The following is a 17,439-nucleotide window of genomic DNA, read 5'->3' on the forward strand; positions in this document are numbered from 1 at the left end:
TCAAAGGTTGGTGGTTCAAGTCCACCCAGAGGGGCCTTGGAAGAAAGGCCTGGTGATTTACTTCTGACAAATCAGTCATTGAAAATCCTATAGCACAGTTGTACTCTGACACACATGGGTTCACCGAGTCAGAGTCAACTCAACGGCAACTGGTTTGGTTAGAATTTTGGTTAATCCTATATGACTGGTATCTTTATAAATGAGGATAAGAGACACAGAGACAGGGAACTAGAAGGAGGATGTCGTGTGATGCTGCAGCTGCAAGTGAAGGATTGCTGGGAGCCACCAGAAGTGAAGAGAGAGGCGTGGAATAGTCTCTCTCAGAGCCTTCAGAAGGAATCAACACGGCAGATAGCCGGATTTGGACTTGTAGCTTCCAGAACTATGAAACCATAAATTTCTGTTTCTTAAAGCCACTCAGTGTGTGCTATTTTGTTACTGCAGCCCGGCAAAACAATATAAGCACTAAACCCAAAGAGCCTTCTAGCACGGTGGAGGACCCTGAGCCACTACCACCCAGAACAGCAGCCATAGAAAATTGAGACCAAGCTCATTGCCAAGCTTGGATGAGAAGGTGGAAAGGCCTCTTTGTTCCAGTTTTGATAGTAACAGCCCTGCTCAGAGGCTGCCGCCCTCCGCCCAGGACATCCTGCACCTGTGTTTCTAAATCAGGACCAAAGGCAACAAAGTATAAACTCTACATTCCATTCCTTCTGTAAGAAAGCCTGTGAAGTGTGGGGCAGCCCTGTGGAACTGGGAGAGGAATATGCTTTAAAGGCAAATTCTCCCTGTCTTCCTTGGGAAAGACTTCTCTCTTCAGCAGAAAAGAAACATTTTACCTATGCATTGGGCATGGGAACTCTATTCTTTTGTCCAAAAAGACTCTAAAAGAGAAACAAGAACACCCTCTGCTAGGTCTCCTCTACCAACAAAAGCTACTAGGGGTAAAATGTGGACTTCGTGGGCATGTTAAACGCATATCTTGTTAGCCCTATGCACGATGAGATCGACCTTTGTGATCCATAGGGTTTTCACTGGCTGATTTTCAGAAGTAGATCGCCAGACTTGCCTTGGTAGTCTGTCTTAGTCTGGAAGCTCCACTGAAACCTGTTCAGCATCACAGTAACATACAAGCCTCTACTGACCGACGGATGGTGGCTACCCATGAGGCGCACTGGCTGGGAATTGAACCCCGGTCTCCTGCATGGAAAGTGCAAATACTACCACTGAATCACCACTGCTTTGGGGAACATATAAACACCTCCTGTGCAGAGTTCCGTCATGTTTGAACTAAATGAGCTAATGTATGTTCATTTAATTCAAACCTGACAGAACTCTATAGCGGATGCATTTATTCGCATTTTTTAATGAAAGAGGTAAATGACTTGTGTAAGGCCTAATAAGGAACAGAGTTAGAATTCAGATCTGAGGCTAGCCTGACTCTGAGGCCGAAGCTCGTAACCACTCTACCTATAACTTCTTATAGGATTGCAGGCAGTGATGGATCCGGGTGCTGGGGACCTGAAGCGTATTCACTTGGGAAACTGTATTTGAGAAAAAATACAAAATTAGCATGAAAGTGAAAATATATTTAGAATGAGAAAGGAAATCACAAGAAATTTTCAAAAATTTTAAATCTAAGTATTACAAATACTATAGAATCCAGAAAAATAATGTTTAACATTTTTATACATTGCCTGCCTGAATACCTCTATAGTTTTTATTTTTTCTACAACATTTTTGCTGCATACTCGTTAGATTGCAATAATTTCATTATATATAGAGAGAGAGAGAGAAAGAGAGAGATAATTTCACAGACCAGCCTTTGGCTCTGTGCATTTCAAATCTTGCTTCTCCTCCACTACTCATGTTCTTCCAGTACAAGTTTCCATAAGACATGTTCAAATTGCAGTATGACCTCTAGCACTGCACCTTCATGTCACAGCAGCAGATAAGCTGACACAGTGGATGGTATTCTTGGAAGTCATTCTTCTTCCTAGACAAAAAAAAAAAACCTAGAAAACCCATTGCTGTCAAGTCAGCTCCAACTCCTGACAACCCCATGCCTTGTTGCAAAGTAGAACTGCACTCCATAGGCTATGATTTTCAAGGCTGTGACCTTTCAGAAGCAGATTGCCAGTCCTTTCTTCCGTGGTGCCTCTGGGTGGGTTCAAACCACCAAACTTTCAGCTTGAGTGCCACCCAAGGACTCCATCTCCTCTGAGATAGATAGCAATAATTTAACCATACATAAAGGTGACTGTGATCCATACAAATACATCCCAATAAACCCAAACCAAATGCATTCCTAACTCAATTTTCCTTTATCCACATGCTGCAAATGCCCATCACTCCATGATCCCTCATTCTGAAAGGGAGCATGACGTAGCAGAAGTAGGAGTACAAAGAGACAGCAGCCTTAACCGATTATACTTGAAATCTTACTATTGCAAATGTTATAAAAACAAAGAAGCATGTGTTAGGACACCTTCTAGAGCCTCCCCGGGCCCAAGCAAGTGAGACGCCCTGAAGCTTAAGTTTCATTGGCTTCATTGGAAACACACCCCTGAACACAGGTTGCAGAAAGAGATCACTAACTGTCCCTGAAAAAAACCAAAAACCAAACCCATTGCTACTGAGTCAGTTCCAACTCATGGCAACCCTATAGGACAGAGCAGAACTGTCCCATAGAGTTCCCAAGGAGCAGCTGGTGGATTCAAGCTGCTGACATTTTGGTTAGCAGCTGTAACTCGTAACCACTAGGCCACCAGGGCTCCAACTGTCCCAGGGGAGGAGGAAAATACTCTTCACTGTCTGCCTTCACCTTGAGAAGTCTCATTCTTGAATTTCAAGGTCGTTTATACTTAAGCCTTGCATACCAAACCTACAGCTAAACTAGGGATAATCCCTTAGGGAGAGTATCTGCCTGTTATATTTTACACAAACAAAAAATTATTATAAAGAGCTAGATTATTTTGGCTGAGTTTTTTTTTCTGAAGGAGTAGTGGTAATAGAATTTGATTCGGAGCCAACATTGTCACTCAGTGTTGTGCTCTCCTCCGCCCTCTCCGGAGGTGGGACCTGAATCTCCTGATTGACAGCAAAGCAGCTCTCGCCATGACATCATCTCCTTTGTCTCAAGGCGTGAGAGAGGGAAGGGATGTATACGGACAGGCTAAAATCGAGAGGTGAAACCGCGTGTTTCCTGTTTCCCCCACACCTTCTGCTCGCCTCCTGCAGGTCTTATATCTCCCTGGAGGCTCGTATTGGTCCAGATTGTCTTGGATTTTTGAATCTCTAAGAATCTCAGTGAATTACAAGCTCCAGATGGTATTATAGACAGACTTAGTTCCTCTTTCTGAGGAAGAAAAAAAGCAGGAAGAAAGTACAGATGGGATCAAGAGGTGGCCGTTTAGAAGCTGAGGTCCGTGTTAAGACAGAGGATAGCAGGGGAAGAGGAGGGAAGTCGGAAGCCTTCCTTCCTTGCCTGCAGGATGGAGAGGTGTTTGCTGTTGTTAGTTGCCAATCCAGTCAGCTCCAACTCATGACGACCCCACGTGTGCAGAGTAGAATTGCTCCACAGGGTTTTCAAGGCTGTGATCTTTCGAAGCAGATTGACCGACCTGACTTTTGAGGTGCCTCTAAGTGGGTTCAAACCACCAGCCTTTTGGCTAGTAGTCGAGCGCTTAATCATTTGCGCTACCCAGAGACTCCTAGAATGGAGATGTTGTTGTTTTTTGTATGCTGTCGAGTTGATTCTGACTCACAGTGACCCTACAGGACGGAGTAGAACTGCCCCATAGGATCTCCCAGGCTGTAATCTTTACAGGAACAGACTGCCTGGTCTTTTCTCCCATGGACTGGCTGGGGGGTTCTAACCACAGGCCTTTCGGTTAGCAGCCGAGTGCTTAACCACTGCACCACCAAGGCTCCTTAAAATGGAGATAAAAAAAACCCAAACCCCTTGTCATTGAATCAATTCCAACTCAGCAACCCTATAGGACAGAGTAGAACTGCCCCACAGAATTTCCAAGGCTGTAATAGTTACAGAAGCAGACTGCCACATCTTCATCTCATGGTGTGGCTGCTGGGTTCGAACTGCCAACCCTTCTGCTAGCAGCCAAGTGCTTAACCACTGTGCCATTAGGGCTCCTTTGTAAAGTAACCAGGTCCCTGAATTAGCCAAAGAGGATTAGATTCAAAGTACAAGTGAAGGAATAAGCTTCACAGAAGACATGAGCCCTTTTCTCTGCAATTAGGGCAACAAAATTTTATTAGGATAGGGTCTAGAAGCTGGGACATTATGTCAGCTGTTCTGTAGAGGAAGAGATATTCAACCAGCAAACACCTTCTGAGCGCTTAACACGCACCAAGGAAGGTCATCTGATGAGGTAGGGAAATGGAAGCTGAGTGAAGAACTTGAAGAGTACTGCAAAAAATGTACAGTGTCTGTGAACATTAGGGGAGTCCCTGGATGGTACAAACCGTTAATACACTCAGTGCTAACCAAAAGGTTGGAGGTTTGAGTCCACCCAGAAGTGCCTTGGAAGAAAGGCCTGGTGATTTACATCTGAAAAATCAGCCATTGAAAGCCCTATGAAGCACAGTTCTACTCTGACACACATGGAGCCACCATAAATCAGAGTTGACTCAATGACAGGTATTTTTCGAGTCAACTCAATGACAAGTTTTTTTTTTTTAATGAACATTAGGAGAGGGAGCTGAGTAGGGGACAAATGGATTTCCCAGAGCTGTTGTGGGCTAGCTACAGCAAGAGACATTTTTCAATTGAATCAAAGGAAGAATTAGCAGACAGTAAAAACTGTCCCAATCTGTAATGGGCTTTCCACTGGAAATGGTGGACTCAACCATTTGTGGTTGGTTTCAAATATGAGATGGTTTCAACCACAGGTGAGATCATCACTTTTCGTCCACAAATCTATGGATTAAGAACAGTCGTGCAAGGTATTACCAGTAATTTTGGCTAATGAGAGTTAAACTACCAAATGTTTTGTTACATATATGTTTACCACAGTTTAAAAAAATACAATAAATAAATAAAAAGACTAAAATTTTTAAAAAGTGTCAAACCACCAACTTTTGTAAATGAATGACTTTAAAAATACACTTTAACTAACGCCCCTGGATGGTGCAAACAGAAAAGCACTGGACTAATACCGCAAAGGTTGGCAGTTCAAGCCCACCCAGGGCTCCTCGGAAGACAGGCCCGAGGATCTGCTCCCAAAAGGTCACAGCCTTGAAAACCCCAGCAGTTCTACTCTGCACACATAGGATCATCATCAGCCAGAACTGACTCCATCGCAACTAACAGCAACGCTGTTTGTTAAAAATACATTTTAGAACATTATAGTCAAGCCTCTCTGTAATAGTATCCCTCTTTATTACCTGCATTATTGATTTACTTCGAGTGGAAGGAAAAGGAGTGGCGAAAATTTGTGTGCCAGGAATTGCACAAAACCTGCAAGCTATCTTATCTCCTCAGCCTAGGTAAGGTATCTCACACGTGAACATTATCCATCGAGCTTGGGGCGGTGAAAAAAAGGGGTGAGAACGCCTGTGATATATGCAGTGTGGTAGTGGGGAATCCAAGAGCTGGAGGCAGAGTAGGGATGTTGAATTAAACAACAGTTAAAAAATAATTCCAGCTGTGATAGAATTCTAAGAGAATACCTGTGCTTCTAGACATTCTTTGGTTGGAAAGTAAAAGCTTCATGTTTAAGAGTCATTACATAAATTATTCAGGGCTTGCGATCCTTCGGAGAATTGCTCTCTGGTTCTTGACTGAGGAAGGGATCGTCTTCCATATCCTGAGTCTGGGTCAAGGCGGTATTTTTGATCTCTCACATCCAGACGAGATCTGGTCTTGCATCACTATCATTATCAAAAGCATCACCTCCTGCATAGCTCGCGATAAATTCTTTCCTTTAAAACCCAGTTTGTTCTTTGAGCTGGGTTAGGTGTTGCTGCAAAAGGATTTACTAGCTAGCAGGAGGCAGTGTGGTCCAGAAGTATGCCTGGGTTCAAATACCAGCTTTTCCATTTTCTAGGTGGCGACCTTACATAGGTGGCTTTTCATTCAGGGCCACCCTCATCATGGGTAAAATGAGGTTAATGAGGGCTACTTCATAAGGTCTCTATGAGTTGGAATCGACTGGGCAGCAGTGAGTTTGGGTTTGCCTTTGGTACCTTATAAGGTTATCATGAGGAGATAATACACATCGAGTGCTTAGAATAGCACCTGGCAGGTACAAAGGTAAGTCCTCAATCTACGTTAATTATTGTTATATAATTTCCACCTTCTAAGAGCTGGGAGAAAGATGCACTTATTTGGGCACACCTTTACAATACATGTAGCCAACAAAATAAGAACATGAAATAAAAACAAAATTAGACAGTGGGTGTTTTGTTTTTTATCGATTCTATTTATTTATAAAATTAAGTACCAACTCTTTGTTTAGCTTGGCATCAAAGTCCGTCATGATCTGATGCCAGCATTTCAATGCTCATAACACATTTTTTGCCATCAAGTAAGTAACTTACACTCAAACCAAATGAGGCTTAAATAAGCAAAACTTATCGTGGTCCCAATGGGCTTTATACCTTCCCATCTCTGAGAACAACTCGTAATATTTACTCAAACTTTAACATACTTTTCATTCATTTTGAAGGTCAAATGACTTTCTCCATGGCGTCTTTCATTAAAACCCCAGCAGACAGAATTTATGTATCCCCTCTCTGTGCTGTCTTGACATTTTATGCCTCGATCACCATACTTATATGCTCCCTGGGTTTAACAGTTATTTTGTGAAACTATGCTAGATCTTAAGTACCTGGAGAGACAAGCGTTGTTGCTTACTCATCCTCATACCCTCCTCCTCTGTTCTCACTCCAGCATCACCACTCCCACAGTATATACACGGCCTGCCATAGTGCCTTATAGACTCAGTAGGCATTTGATAAATGTAAGCTGGGAATACGACTCTATAGGATGTAGGTAAGCATATTATTGGAATGAAGATTGAGAAGAGTTCCCTGTCTAGCCTAAGTGAGGCATGAGAAAGCAGTTGGCTGTAGCCCAGAGGCTGCAAGCATTTATCAGTATTAGACATTTAGTGTCTAGAAACAAATTCTTGCACACACTTAGTATTAGACATCCTTCAGGTGTTAACCACACCCATGTCCCCTTCAAAAAGAATGGCCCCCACTCACAGCTTCTGCTGAAGTGGTGGATGAATCAATCATGTTTGTTCCACCACAGTCCACCTCCAGCTTGGGTTGATTGGACCAGGGTGACTGAGCCACAGAAAGCCCAGTTATGTATGGCCCGGTGAGACAATACGCGCTCAGCCAATGGCTCTTTCCGCTGAGTTTGGAATCGGGGCATGGAAATGTTCAACCCAGGAGCTGTGAACACTCGAAGTATAATAATAACAAAAACAACAGCTGTATTTATGGGGCATTTACTATGTGCCAGTCACTGCATTGAGTATTTTAGGACATTATCTCATTTACTTCTCACAACATCCTGAGTCGAGGCTATTATTAGCCCTGTTTTACAGATGAGGAAACTGGAACCAAGAGAGGTGAAGTGTTAAATCAGGAGTCAAACTCAAGCAATTTGTGTCCAGAGTCTATGCTCTGAACCACTGTGCTTAAATATTTATTTCCCAAGGGCAGTAAAGGTCAAGGCTAACTGTCCTGAAAACTCAAGGATGGGGCACGCATTGGATGGCCACGGGCAAGCCAATGAGTAGGCAGAGGAAGCCAGTCTATGGAAGAAAAACAACAGGAGGAGGAACCAAGAAAGCATAGATGAAAGATTGCGCAGTGATAGACAGCAACAGGCTTGTTTCCCATCAGCTATAAAATTCCCCAGGCAATATTGGCAATATTGTGTTTCCTGCCATAGGATTTTGAGATCCCTAGTGCTTATGATAAACTGACCTTTGCATGAGCTAAATCTAGTGGGGCTTCCTTGCAATGTAAAGAACCCTGTGTGCCCTTGTTAAAAGTCTTTGTCTCCATATTTAACGTTCAGCCTATGGACACAGAAGTCAAACCTATGGCACGGCTCTCAACTCAGGTCACCTCAAACTAAAGACCACTGCACTCTGTAAAGGACTCCTTTCTCAGAGTCAGAAGACCTTGTTGGAATTCTAGCTCTGTCATGTTGTTAGCTGTGCAGCCCTGAACTTGTTCTTGATATATTTGCTCCTTAGTAGCTTCATTTATAAAATGGGCAAGTGGGGGAAGGGGCGGTCAATAACAAAAATACTTGCTTTGCCACCTGCCTCCAGCAAATGGCTGTAGCCAAGGCTCAACTAAAACAGAGTATGTGAAAAGGCTATGCAAATATGGAGCAATTTTTAAGCTTAGCATTCTTGAGGGCTTGTGTGTAAACCATGGCTTTTATCAGTGGTACCGACCCAGTCGGTAAAGAAAAAGGTAATGTTATCACCACAGCCTTTCCCTCCTTGGAGTCTCTGTTTACAGAGTCATAGGTATCGTCAGAAAATACCCACATTCCTTTGTTCTCACCAATGAGTCAACTCTGGAAGCACCAGTCTCTTTATCAGTAAGAAGGATCTATTCTTCCACAGCTCTGTTTACTCATAGCAAAAACACTCTCCTGGGCTGGTTCTCCGTAGTCTTGGCCCTGGGTATTCTGGTGTTTTCTGCTTTGCCAAACTTTACCTTCTCAGCACAGTTGGGCCCCGATGGCCTTCCCACAACCAGGGTTACAATAATCCCTACCCCAGGGATCCTTAATGGATTGTGTGGAGACAAATTTACCTGGCAACGAAGACATGGGCCAGATGGATAACAGTTCAACAGTTCATCCAACTATATGAGTCTCTGATACAGTTAAATTTACAAGATGCAGAGGGCTTTTTAATTTAATTTGGCGCATTCATTTTGTAAATGAACCATGCGTCCCTCCTAAATATTAGTTAGTTTGTGGTTTTCCCCACCTTCAGAAAGGGAAAATGTCTCATCAAAACCACTAAACTCACTAAACCATGAATGTTTATCTCATGCAGATATGACTAAAATTCCCTCCAAACAAATTACAAGATAGTTGCTTGTTTGCTTATTAAGTTATGGAGTGGGGAAGACCCTGGGAGGTAGAAGCCCTTGGGGTAGGGCTTCTACACAAAATACAGGGTGCTCAGTTAAATTTAGATTTCAGATATATAATGTGTAACCAGTTGTTGCAGAGTCAATTCTGGAGCCTCCATGCATGTCAGAGTAGAATTGTGTTCCATGGGTTTTCAATGGCTGATTTTGGGGAAGCAGATCACCAGGCCTTTCTTCCGAGGTCCATCTGGGTGGACGTGAACTTCCAACCTTTTGTTTAGTGCCAAATGCATTAACTGTTTGTACCACCCAGGGACTCCAAGTAATGAATAAACAACAAATATTTCAAGGGACATACTTAACTAAAAAATTATTTCTCTGAAATTCAAATTTAATTGGGCATTCTGTGTTGTTATTTGCGAAATCTGGTAACCCTTACAACAAGTAGCATTTATATTCTCCAGTCCTCAGAATCCTCTGTAAAGTGAGAAGGCTGAACAAGATGAATCCTGAAGTGTCCAACAGCTCAATAATTACGAATTATGTAATTCCATGACTCAAATACTAATGAACTGCAAATGTGATATTGCAAAAGGTATTTAATCTCTTGGAGGATCAATTTCCTCATTTGCAAAATAAGGATGATAAAGCCAACGTCACAGAATCGTTAAATGAATGGACTTGGCTTATGCCTTCAAAAGTGCTTGGCATAGTAACTTGCACTTAATAAATAATCATTCATCTATGCATTGAAAATACTACAGGATTCCTCATAGTCAAACTGTATCTAATCAAACTTTTGTATGACTTAATTGTATATGAAGAAAGGGCTTTTGAAACAAATTTTAGGTGTAAGAAAAGGTATAGGAAACTTGCTTAACTTGCTTAAAATATCACTGTCTTAGCAAATCGTTAGCAAGCAATACATGTGCTGCAGTTGAAAAATGCATTTTATTTTTTCACTAAGGCAGCTTTTAAGATTTGTCCTCAACATTTTTGTTGACATGGAGTTGGTGGTCTACAGACCACCAATTATTATAGGATTTGTATGTTAGCTCTCAGCTTATCACTCCCCCACCACCCTTTGTTTAGTCCAAAACAAAGAGATTTCACAGTTTCTGAACAGGTTAGGGTACTACATCAGTTTAATTATACCTATATTGCAGCAGATCTGAGCTGGGTCTGGGTAGGAGCATGTATCCTATCTTTTGTTTTTCTTTACTCATTTGACTTCTATATTTAATATGGTACTGAATTGTGAGGTAAATGTAATGCTCACAGAAGCAGTCATGGGCAGAATTATATTCCTCCTTGCCTCTTTGTATAAAGAACTCCCTCATCTTTCTCAGATTAGTCCTTCTCTACTTCCACTGGTGTTGTGTTAGTTCTGGTCTTCATCACTTCTTGCCTGGATTATTGCAATTGGTCACTCTATTTCCAGCTTCACTCACAGTATTTGTTAGGATAAGTGACATGTGACAGAAATAACAGTGGTATAAATGAGTTAGAAATTTATTTCTCTCTTGCTTTAAAGTCCAAGCTAGTATGGCATCCCTGGACCATAGAGTCATCAAGGGCCCAGGCCAGGGGGTTGCCCTTCCCTATGATCAGACTACCTCTTCTCCATTTCTGCTTTTCAGTCAGTGGAGAAAGGGAAAAAGGTAAAGTGACAGCACACCTTTAGCTTTAAAGGCATGACCCAGAAATTGCACTTCAGCTCATAACCTGTTGTCCAAAACTTAGTCATATAGCCACACCTAGTTAGAAGGCCAGCTAGAAAATCTAGTCTTCATTCTATTCACATACAGCCACGTGCCCAGCTGAAAAATTGGGATTTCTATTAGTACAGAAAAAGAGGAGAGAGATACAGAGCCATGCTGTCCAATATGGTAGCCACTAGCCACATGCCTTTGAATTATGGTGTTGGGGAAGAATATTGAATATACCACGGACTGCCAGAAGAATGAACAAATCCGTCCTGGAAGAAGTTCAGCCAGAATGCTCCTTAGAAGCGAAGATGACAAGACTTTGTCTCATGTACTTTGGACATGTTATCAGGAGGGACCAGTCCTTGGAGAAGGCAATCAATCATGCTTGATAAAGCAGAGGATCAGTGAAAAAGAGAAAGACCCTCAACAAGATGGACTGAAACAGTGGCTGCAATAATGGGCTCAAACATAGCATCAATTGTGAGGATGGCGCAGGACCAGGCAGTGTTTTGTTCTGTTGTACCTAGGGTCGCTATGAGCTGGAATTGATTTGATGGCACTTAAAAACAAGAAAGCCACATGTGACTATTTCAATTTTTTAAATTAAATCACATTAAAAATTTAGTTCTGCAGATGCACTAGCAGTCACATTTCAGATGCTCAGTAGCCAGCAGCACCAAGCAGCACAGATACAGACCATTTTTATCATCATTGAAATTTCTGCTGAATAGAGCTGATACAGACAAGCAACAGTCTCATCAACACACTCTAATTCATTCTCCATACAACCGCCAAAGATCTCTCTTCAGTTGTCTGGTGTTATGGATTGAACTGTGTCCCCCAAAAATATATGTCAACTTGGGTAAGCCATGATTCCCAATATTGTGTGGTTGTCCTCTATTTTTGTGATCTGATGTAATTATCCTCCCTTTTGTGATAAAATGTAAATCCTAACCTCTATATTTTAATGAGGCAGGATCAGTGTGGGGTGTATCTTGAGTCACTGCCTTACAAGAGAGTGTGACTCAAGTCACACCCTTACTCAAGTCACACCCTTGCTTGAGTAACACTTCTTATCTTACAAGAGATGAAAGACGAGTGAACGACCAGAAAGGGAGGGACCTCACTACCACTAAGAAAGAAGAGCTGGGAGCAGAGCACGTCCTTTGGACCCGGGGTCCCTGGGCTGAGAACCTCCTAGATCCAGTATAAAAACAATGAGGGGGCGGTGTCTGACCTCCTCTAACTTCACAAAGGGGAAGGAGAATCAAGATCAGCCCAAGGCTGATTCCTATGAGGCGGAGGACAGATATGCTGCCTCTCTCTGGCATCTTTACCAACTCTGACACCAACCATCCCTCCTACAGCACTCTACTTCTCTGCTGGGCTCGATAATTCATTGCAATGGTCACACAGAACTCACAGACCATATTCATAATTATGGGGTTTGTTAGGGAAGTAACAGATTACAATTCAGGCTCAGGAACACTCAAGGATACAATTCTTCCATCAGGACAGCCTCTTCCCAGTCATGCTCACAAGCATGCCTTTCCCTGGCCCTAGGCATCTCGCCATAGGCACTCAGCTTTCTCTCTCTGTGGGCCGGAAAGCCCACCGCACCATCTCCTGGTGCCAGGTCTCTGCCGCTGGTTTCTACTGCCAGGTCTCTCCTGCCACCGCTTCTCAACGTCTTCAGGATTACAGCTTGCTCTCTGTCTCCTGGGTCCAGTTGCTTCTCATCACAGGGATCCTGGGTCCAAAGAATGTGCTGGCTCTTGGCTGTTCTTCCTTGGTGGTGGTGGGGGTCCTCTCTTTCCTGCCTCTAGGGTGGCTCACCTTAAGCCCAGTGGGATGGCAAAACTGACCAATCCCTTTGGTGGGCCACAATTACCCTATCACACAGTCCCATCTAATCATTGGGGTGGGAGTTACAAGACCTTGGTGAGAAAGGCCACACAAAAGTGACCTATCACACTGCACCCAGAGAAGACTGATGCCAAGACACATGGAGATCTCCAAGGAACTGGGAAACAGAAGCTGAAGAGACAAGGACATTCCTCCAGAGCCAACTGAGAGAAAGAGAGAGCCTTCCCCTAGAGCCGGCACCCTGAATTTGGACTTCTAGCCTCCTAAACTGTGAGAAAATTAATTTCTGTTTGTTAAAGCCATCCACTTGTGGTATTTCTGTTAAAGCAGCATTAGATAACTGACACCTGGTTAAAATTTCTCAATGGGTCTCCACTCCTTTCAGTATAAACTCTAAATCTCCTTAGTATAGCATTATCAGTCCTTTCTTTAATCTGACCCCTTCTTATGCCTCCATCCTCATCTTCTACACTTTTCCACAAATGCCTTTCACTTGCATTATGTGGAATTCCAGGTCCTCAAACACATCATGCCTTTGTATATGCTGAGCTGTCTACCGTGAATCTTAACTTCCTTACCTTTCTTGCCTACCTTACTAACTCCTTCTCATCTAACCACTGAGTACTAAGTCCCAGTATCCTCTCCTCTCCCAAGTCCCTCTCCCACCTTCATATCATTTAGATATTCCTGTTAAGTGCATCTAAAGCATCCTGAGCAATATTCCATCACAGCACTTAATACACTGAATACACTGAATAGGAATTTATAGCTAATTGTTTGTCTCACCTACTAGTTGGAGGTTCTATGAGGATAGGACATCTTACTGGACTTTACATCTAGCACCTATATGCTTGTTAAGCTTTCAGTAAATGGTCATTGAATAAATGTGCTATAAAGAAAAATAATAAATTATTAGTTGTTTTCAAACCTTTCTGTTGTATCGTCTAAAGAAGACAGATCCATATGAAGACCCTTTGTAATTGGTGGGGATGCAAATGGCAGAAATCAAAAGAGAAAGGCCAAATTTCTTTGCATGAGAAAAAGTACAGATTTTCTGGGGGTAGAGGGGCTTCCTCACTGGTATGGAGAAGAAATGTTGGGTGGGAAAATGGGGTTGTTTGGGCAGCTGTCATTGGGAACAGAACTTTAGAGAAAGATAAATGTTGAAGAGTGATGTGCAATGCATCCAAAAGAAAGTAGTAACAATTAACATTACTCTTCCCACTCTTCTGTGCTTTTAAAGAATCATATACGTTTCTATTTCTTCCAGGTATAAGAAATTTGTAGGGCAGCTGCAAGGGCTTGTCCAAGGAGGGCCAGTTGCACTTGGATTACAAATAACTAACCATCTGCACTGACCCTCTCTATAAGAGCTGGTGAGGTCTCAGAGCAGCATCTTTCAGCGTGTGCAAGTTAAGACATTTTCATAGGCATTCACACCAATATATTCTGCTTTTCTCTCTTCAGAAGAAGTTATGCTTTATCTTTGCCACCATGTCTTATTTATGGCAAGCTAAACCCTCATGAGGAGCCCTGGTGGAGCAATGGTTAAAAGCTTGGCCACTAACCAAAAGGTCGACAGTTCAAATTCCCCAACCACTCCTTGGAAACCCTATGGGGAAGATCTACTCTGTCCTATAGAGTTGCTATGAGTCGGAATCAACTCGATGGCAATGGGTAAGCCCTCTCGAAGGAGCCCTGGTGGCGCACTGGTTAAAGAGCTAGGCTGCTAACCAAAAGCTTGGCGGGTCGAACCCATCAGTGGCTCCATGGGAGAAAAGACCTGGCAATCTGCTCTGTAAAGACTTCAACCTAGGAAACCCTATGGGGCACTTCTACTGTGTCCTATAGGGGCACTATGAGTCAAAATCGAATCAAATGCATACAACGACAATAATAGAATAGCTAAGACCACACAGAGAACACAAAGAATCTCTTAGATCTTTTCAGTTCATGGCTAACTTTGGCAGAATCAAAGACCTCACAGGTTGCCCCCCACCATTGGTTTCCTAATATTCCTACCTAAGAAAGAAAGAGGCATCAAAATAAATGGCTAAATGGCCCCAATTATGAGGATCTGTATTTGGTTGAATATAATGCTTCATTCTTTGTGGCTGAAGCAAAAGCACAGACATGAGTTCCATACAGACTTATCAACTCAATGACCAATATGAAGGCTTCTAGTATGATCTTGACTTGGCTGCTAACCAAAAGGTCGGTAGTTTGAATCTCCCAGCCACTCCTTGGAAACCCTATGGGGCGGTTCTACTCTGTCCTATAGGATCGATATGGGTCGGAATCGACTTGACGGCAACGGGGAGTGTGATCTTGCAGCTTCTGAACCACATTTTGAAAAACACCACCATCAACTTTTCTTTTTTTTTAACAGATTTTATTTTTTAGAGCAGTTTTCGGTTTACGGAAAAGTTAGGCAGAAAGTAAAGAGTTCCCACTTCTTCCTCCCCGCCCCCATACAGTCGCTCCTGTAATATCTTGCATTCCTGTGGTACATTTGTTACAACTAATGAACCACTACCAACGACCTTCGTTTTGTTCCAGCTTTTGTTTTGTCTTTTGGGGTCCTCTGTGCATCCACTGCCATTCCCACCTTTATTCTTATCACCTCCCCAACCTTCTTTTGGAAGGAAAGCTGCAGCAATCCTGATCCTCTGTGTGCAGCAGGGACTTTAAAAACATCACCAGGCAGTCAGTGTCCTACATTCAAATCACGTTCTTTGAGGGGAAACAACCACAACAACCAATACAATGGCGTTTATTGATTGCTTATGGACACTAGAACACGGCTCGGCACAGTGAAGAATGGCAACGGTCGTATACTTTAATGAGGCGTGGAGGGGAAAGCACAGGGCTGGAGTCAGAAAAAGTCAAATCTCGACTTTTTCACTTACACTTACAAATTTAAGTAACTCGCAAAATCCTGAGCTTTCACTTCTTCATCTATAAAAACCAAAAACGAGTTGCCATTGAGTTGATTCCGACTCATGGTGACCCCATGTGTTTCAGAGTAGAACTGCGCTTCATAGGGTTTTCAATGGCTGTGATCTTTTGGTAGATCACCAGGCCTTTCTTCCAAGGTGCCTCTGGGTGGATTCAAGCCACCAATCTTTTGGTTAGTAGAAAAGCACTTAACTGTTTGTGCCATCCTTGAATATTTACCTCACAGGATGGTTTTAAGGATAAAATGAGATAATGGATGAAAAAGTTCCAGGCCCATGTTACTAGTTGCCTCGAGTTGATTCCAATTCATGGCGACTGTGCTCCATAGGGTTTTCAGTTGCTGATTTTTCAGAAGTAGATCACTAGGCTTTTCTTCCGAGGTGCTTCTGGGTGGACTCCCAACCTCAAACCTTTCAGTTAGCAGCCAAGTGTGTTAACTATTTGCACCACGTAGGGACTCCAGGCCCACATGACCAAAAAACCAAACCAAACCCATCGATTCCGACTCATAGCGATTACATAGGACAGAACAGAGCTGCTCCATAGGTTTTCCAAGTGGCTGGTAAATTCGAACTGCCAACCTTTTGGTTAGAAGCCGAGCTCTTAACCACTGCACCACCAGGGCTCTAGGTCCCTATTAGACACTCAAAAAGCTGAATCTGTGTAACCATTGTACCTCCCCTTTCCATGTGGTCTAGTCTCTGAAAGAATTCACTTTCAATGAATACCATCAAACAGGCAAGAATAAAACTGGGATTCTAAACTTTACTTTTTGGAAAACATTAAAGGGTGTTATGGTGGGCTGAAAAATGCCTCACCACCCACCCATCCCCCCAAAAAATCCACATCCTAATCCCTGGAACCTGAGAATGTTACTTTATATGGGATCAGGGTCTCTGAAGATGGGAGATTATCCTGGATTATCAGGGCAGTCCCAAAATGCAATCACATGTATACTTACAAGAAAGAGAAGAGGAAGATTTGACTATACACAGGGGAGAAGGCAAATGTGAAGACAGAGCAGAGAGACAGATTTGAAGATGCTGGCCTTGAAGACTGGAGTGATGTGGCCACAAAGCCAGTAATGCTGGCAGCTACCAGTAACTGGAAGAGACAAGGAATGGATTCTTACCTAGAGGCTTCCAAGGGAGCACTGCCCTGCCGACATCTTTATTTCAGCTCAGTGATACTGATTTCAGACTTCGGGCCTCCAGAACTGTGAGAAACTAAATTTCGGTTGCTTTAATTACCCAGTTTGTATTAATTTATTATAGCAGCCACAGGCAACTAAAACAGGTATCCAATTCATACTCTAAACAAAACATCTCCCAATCCCGTTCCTCTCCTCATTCCTCTCATATCCCAGATTCTATGAGCCCTCTCACTTTGCCAAATCCCTCCTCACTCCCAAAACAACTTTATCAACATTCCCCAGATTATGAAATATTTTTTCTCCCTCGTCTTCATCATGTAGATCAATGTAGCCTATATACCGAAGTCCTTTCTTTTCCCTCCAGCCCTGCCTTTTTCCCTCCATTCTCTCATTGTTTTAAAAAACGAAAGGCAGGAACTGCGGATGGCAGAGAAAGGTGCACCTCAATGGACAGGGAACCCAGGCAGAAGATTAAGTCAGAAAAACAGCATTCCTCTTTTCAGGAAAGGCTGGGAACATTTACATTTTAATAATGGCTTCACTCTGTCATAAGGTCCCTAAAAACCCATTGCCATTGAGTCGATTCCGGCTCATAGCGACCCTATAGGACAGAGTAGAACTGCCCCATAGGGTTTCCAAGGAGCAGCTGGTGGA

The sequence above is a fragment of the Trichechus manatus genome, unplaced genomic scaffold (genome assembly GCF_000243295.1).
Source record: "Trichechus manatus latirostris isolate Lorelei unplaced genomic scaffold, TriManLat1.0 scaffold00054, whole genome shotgun sequence".
NCBI classification, from domain to species: domain Eukaryota; kingdom Metazoa; phylum Chordata; class Mammalia; order Sirenia; family Trichechidae; genus Trichechus; species Trichechus manatus.